Raw genomic sequence first — 6,078 nt, 5'->3', positions numbered from 1 at the left:
GAGCAGCCAAGCCAGCCCCTGTTAGGAAAAGCCCTAAACACCACATGGCCCTGTGGGAAGAGCAGGTGAAGCCTAGAGGCAGATCTCAGACATACAAAACAAGAGTATGCAGAGCCGAGTGTAAATCGCAGCCGGCAGAGCATCAGCTAGTTATCAGGAGAAAAGGATTTCTCTTAGTGAATTTACTGACCTTCTTCATAAAATGGTAGGAAATCCTTGATCCTAAGACTGAGAACAAATAAAACAGCAATTACCTACATAAAAGAAAAAAGTTGAAAAAAATTGGAATAGACACGTCAAAGTATTTAAAATGCAAACTTTATATCCACTAAGTTGGGACTAGGACCCCTTGAGAGGGAAATATGTTTTATAGATTTTCTGGAATTGTTAGTTTTTTTGCTACTACAGATGTTCTGTTGTTTGTTTTACTGAGTCTTCTCACTTGTTAAGAATGAATATATTTTCAGTAGTTCTGTCTCTTTGGAAATTTCTGTGCTTTTTATAAGACTTTCTCCTAGTACTTCTACTAGCAACAGAAGGTCAATTGATCTTTCCAAAAAGTCGGTTCCCTGCTGTCATTATTTGATCTTTCGTTCCCACACTGTGCCTCTCTACAGTATACGGCAATTACTATCATTACTCTAACTGGTATTACTGCTACAGATTTACATGTGCTGAGGCCAGCATGGGCCTTCCCCTTATTTTTCACAGGCAGGGAGCAGGTTAAACAGCATTATCTTGTCTATTAGGAATGTATACAACAAAGGTCTTACAAGAACATTACACACCTCTTTAAAAGGAACAATACAAAATTAAATGTTTTTAATTACATTATCTAGTAGGTTAAGTTAATCCAACTGCACCCTCTGGATCTCAGCTCCTGGGGACGATTCCCTCTGGGGTATTACACACCTCCGTCTGCTTTCTACCAATCATTAGAGACAACTGTTTAATGCTACACCTCGAGTTGCACTTTAAAATACTTTATAAAGCAGTTTTTAACAGTCCTTAATATATGATTCAATTCTCTGCTAGTGGTTACAACCTAATATTCCAATCTCATATTGCCATTTCATTTGGCTACTGACTTAATGAGAAAACTCAATAGGAAAATGGACAAATGTTAAGCAGAAACACAGGAAAGAGAGGCAGGCTCTGACAATGACAGCCAGTCTTAGTGGGACCTCACTGAATATTGACTGTGCTGGAAAACATGAGATTCCTCATGCCTCTTGGAACATGCTCCACCTCTTGGCTTGAACTAAAATCTGCTACCCACCAAGATCAGTGCTTCTCCAGAAGCTCTTGTAAGAGCTGACCATTATTCCCTAATGCCTTAAGAATGCCTTAGTCCTAAGCTAGAAATGATAACCCCCTTGACCCCCACTGCTGTTTATCCTCTTACAGAAAGCTCTTCCTTGAGAATCATGCTACCCTGCTATTCAACATACCTATTGATGACACCTAATGACTTCTCATTCATTGAAGATTTTGGCACCTCTCCTCTCTCCATGCAATTTGCACTACATTCCTGGTAGACGTCAGTGCCCACATGGATGGTTCATCCAATACACTGACTCCTGCCTCCACTCCATCTCTTCCACAGCCTTACTCTAGAAAATGCCTAACCTTCTAAGTCACCAAATCAAGCATCTCTCTCCTGATTTTCTAGCTTGCTTGTTGGACTATTCTCAACATAACAATTCTTTAACTCCATTGACATCTCCAATATTTTGACCTTTTGTTTCTTCCATATCCATCAGCCCCTATTTCATCTTTATTTTTCCCCCAGCTAAGCAAAAATTCATAATTTGGCTTTTTGTCTATTCTACTGACAGAATCCTAAACATCCTTGCCATCTCTTATCCCCTGTCACACTTGAGAGCAAAGACACTAATGAATCAAACAACTCATTACTCCACACTTCAGAGAAACTCCCAATCACTAACCCCAGTGAGCCTTCAGTGCAGGAGTTACGTAGTCAGCTTGCTCACTCTTACTTCTCTCTACTTCAAATCTTCCCACTCTCCTCAAATTTCCATTTCCCTCTTTGCCTGACAAAATGATCTCACATCCTGATTAAAAGAAAAAAGAGACTGGATGTCAGCCGATGAAAAAGGCCACCCATTTTTACTGCAAAACCAGCTTCTGATGTGGAGGTCTCTCCACCAATTCAGGGCCCTCTCCTCTGCCTGGCTCTGAGTCTCATCCCTTCCCCCTACTTAGAATATTTCTACGATGAACTATCCTTTTCTTTCAGTTTTATTTCCAATGTCTCCCACTCTACTATATCCTTTCTTAAACTCTCCCTTGACCCTATTTTTTTCTCCAGCTATTGAGTCATTTCTCTGCTTTTCTTTACAAGAATTCTCAAAAGTGTTATATATACAAACCGACTCTACTTCCTCACCTTCCACCTACTCCTTGCTTTAGACTTTTTAAGAACTGCATGGTCAATCTATCTACAACTGGGCAAAGCTGTGATATTAGGTAGAGAATCCCCAGTAGCTCTACCTGTATAACTCAGCCTATATGTCTTGATCTCATCCATAGTTTCTTCTTTCATCTTTCAGCTCCAAAACTAGTACACGTGTTTGATAACATTTATGTCTATCATTTAGATATTCAGGTCCAGAAAAAGTAAAACTAAATAAGTTGTGAAAATCTTAAATTTGAGAAAAAAATCAAAAGTTAGCTCTTCTTTCTGGCTTCAAGACTAACATTTTGGGTAAGTCACTAGATTTCTGTGAATCATTTCCATGGAGACTGGGGGAGGGGAGGCGGGGAACAGACTGACCAACTCTTCCACGGTAGTGTATCAAAGAAATAAAACCTGTAAAAGATTCAATCTGCAAATTATGAAAAAGAAATTCTAAGTTAATAGGACATTTGAAAACAGTAATCACACTGATGGGTCATTTAAGCTAGCAGATGATAGCCAACAATATCACATCAGATCTCAGTCACACCAAGTAGATAGGTTTCCTGTCATGTTCAGCAGCAGCTGTCTATAGCAAAACCACCAAAACCCAATTTACATGTACTATGGGCATATGTGACAGCCCACTCATGTTCTCAACTCAGAGAGAGACAGTCTTATGGATACCATAGCTTTCCTCCCACCTTCAATAAAAATGTGTACTACCCACCTCATTTGAGCAACAAATAGTCATGAAGATTTGCCTGTTAACTAGGAATGTGTATTATGTCTCCTTCCATTATTCAGTGGAAACATACATGGAGTATCACATGGCATCTTGTTGTTTCTTCAGTGAAAACATGTGAACTGAAGACAGCTATGTCCTCCAGAAAAGGACAAACGTGTTTATATCCACTCTAAATTCTATATGACTCCCCCACTGGTCTGTCACTACTGTCTACTCTGAGAATCTGCCTAAACTTTCTCCTTCATGTTTAGGAGACTTGAAAAGAATCCATCACTAGTGTTTCCAAGATCCGGACCTGGGATGGAAATTTTCTGCTTCAATATCCATCACTCACTGCTTCCAGTCATACTGTCAGATCTAAAATTCATCCCAGCTCCTTAATGGCTCTAAGGGCTAACAAATCCATTAGTTCTAAACTCCTCATGTCAAGCTCATTCTGTTGGACCAGTTTTATAGGAGAATAGTGGGAACCTGGCTTTGAATGCTGTGATGAATGATGCAACAGCAAAGCTGGAGAAATAACCTTAGAAGCACTGAATCCCCATCCCTATCAAATACCTATAAAGAACCCTAGATCATCCTCTGTCAAATTATTTATAGGTGTCAAGAAATATTTCTAATTATATCCATTCACAGCCACAGTCAGTGAATATTGTGCAAAGAGATTGCTAAAAAAGGTTTTGCCAAGTAGGTTCCCAGATGGGACAGCTGAGGTGGCTGCTGTGTTTGCAAAACGGTCTCTATAAAAGTAGAGTTGGAATGCCTCTGTCCTGTCCTTCCTCAAAAGCCTTTAAGGTATGTATACGTGGAAGAACACTTGGCTAGTCTTACACTCCTGATAAAAATGATTATTCACTTAAGGGAGATGGCTACTATTTCCCAAATTTTAATTTCTCTCTCCGACACTCCTAAGATGACATCGTACACAATACAGTTACTAATATTTTGTGATTAAGTGGAAAAAAATCAAAGAATCTGCATTCTCTTGTTTGTCTTTCAACAGTAGTTTCTGCTTTGAGCCTGCTACCTTCTGCATCTGGTAACACAAGAGGTAAGAGTAATTTATTATTACACTCTAAAGAATAAAGAGATTTCTATATTGCTATGTCTTAAAGAGCTACCAGTTTATTTCCTAGTTTAGTATTGGGAATAGGATACAAGAAGCAGTTCTTCTTTAAAACTGGCTTCTCATAAAATTCTGGCTTTTCAGGCCACTTACCCACACAAAATCTAGTGACTCTTCTCTTTGACATGTGAGAACTTCAGAAAGAATGTAAGGATCACATCTAATATTTAATATGAACTATTACTGCAACTTAACCTCTGAGGATATTATCAGGAGGGATAAAATCAACAACGTGCAACAATAGAAGTCAAAATTCCCAGGTGCCAATCCAGGCTTTGCACCAACTCTATTTGCCTGGGTCAAGCCAGTTGGCTTTGTGTATCTTAAAATACAGCATGTTGCAGTGGAATTAGCACTGAACCTGGACTTAAGACAACAGGGCTCACATCCTAACACCACCACTCACACCTTTGGAACACTGCATGACTCTTCACCTTTCTGGGACTCGGTTTCCTCATCAGTAAAATAAAGGAAGCTGAATCCTACGTGACTACTCAAGGGCCTCCAGCTCTTATAAACTATGATCTAAATCAGTGGTTCCAAGGACTTCTCCATGGAACTGAAACATTTAACGGATCTCCCTCACTCCATGTATTGGAACGTGTACTTTTACTACTACACTAGAAATATAAAATATACATAATGATAAAAACATACTATATATTTAATAACTATTTTGAATGAGTTTATGTTAAATATAGCAGCTATATTAGATATATTCATTAAAAGAAGAGAAAACATAGTTTGGGAATGTTGCTTGTTTGAACTTGAGACCATTATCACTGTGCGGGTGGATTCAAGGACCTTGGGGATCCTTGGGGGTTTCTGACCCTCATGTTGGGAAATGATTTATCTCAGACTGAAATGAGAAGCATCCTTTCTGAGTTCTATGGATACACTGCATCGTAGTAATCTCTGCAAAGTAGATTTTTGTTAATTCAAAACTGCCTGGTGTGAAAACAAACACAGAAGCAAAAAAAGCTTTTCTCCTTGCAAGAGAAAGCCCTAGCATTAAATGTTCCAGTATCTAAAAAAATGTCTAAATTTCAGAATTGTCAAGAGACTATTAGGGGTACAAATTAGATAGATTTCAGAGATGCAGTACATGGCAAACACCCAAACTTTCTTAGTCAAGGAAAGTTTAATCCCGATGATTAAGGACCAAGACTTCTTCTGGAAAGCCTACAAAATGTTGAGGCTGTTGCTGTCTTTGCTGTTGGCAACCAACACATGGCTTTCCACCTTCTTTAACTCTGGTCACTCGTCTGGGCTAAAGGACTTATTTTCTCATAATTAATTTTTGAGTGAGAAAAAAAGTTCACTTTGGCTTGAAACTTTATACTGGCTATCCATTTCAGAAGAGAGATTTAGAGGGCTGAAGGAAAGTTATGACCAACCTAGATAGCATATTCAAAAGCAGAGACATTACTTTGCCAACAAAGGTCTGTCTAGTCAAGGCTATGGTTTTTCCTGTGGTCATGTATGGATGTGAAAGTTGGACTGTGAAGAAAGCTGAGCACCAAAGAATTGATGCTTTTGAACTATGGTATTGGAGAAGACTCTTGAGAGTCCCTTGGACTTCAAGGAGATCCAACCAGTCCATTCTAAAGGAGATCAGTCCTGGATGTTCTTTGGAAGGAATGATGCTAAAGCTGAAACTCCAGTACTTTGGCCACCTCATGTGAAGAGTTGACTTATTGGAAAAGACTCTGATGCTGGGAGGGATTGGGGGCAGGAGGAGAAGGTGACAACAGAGGATGAGATGGCTGGATGGCATCCATGTCC

The sequence above is a fragment of the Bos taurus genome, chromosome 19 (genome assembly GCF_002263795.3).
Source record: "Bos taurus isolate L1 Dominette 01449 registration number 42190680 breed Hereford chromosome 19, ARS-UCD2.0, whole genome shotgun sequence".
NCBI lineage: Eukaryota > Metazoa > Chordata > Mammalia > Artiodactyla > Bovidae > Bos > Bos taurus.
The sequence above is the reverse complement of the archived record's forward strand: the minus strand, read 5'-3'. Positions refer to the sequence as shown.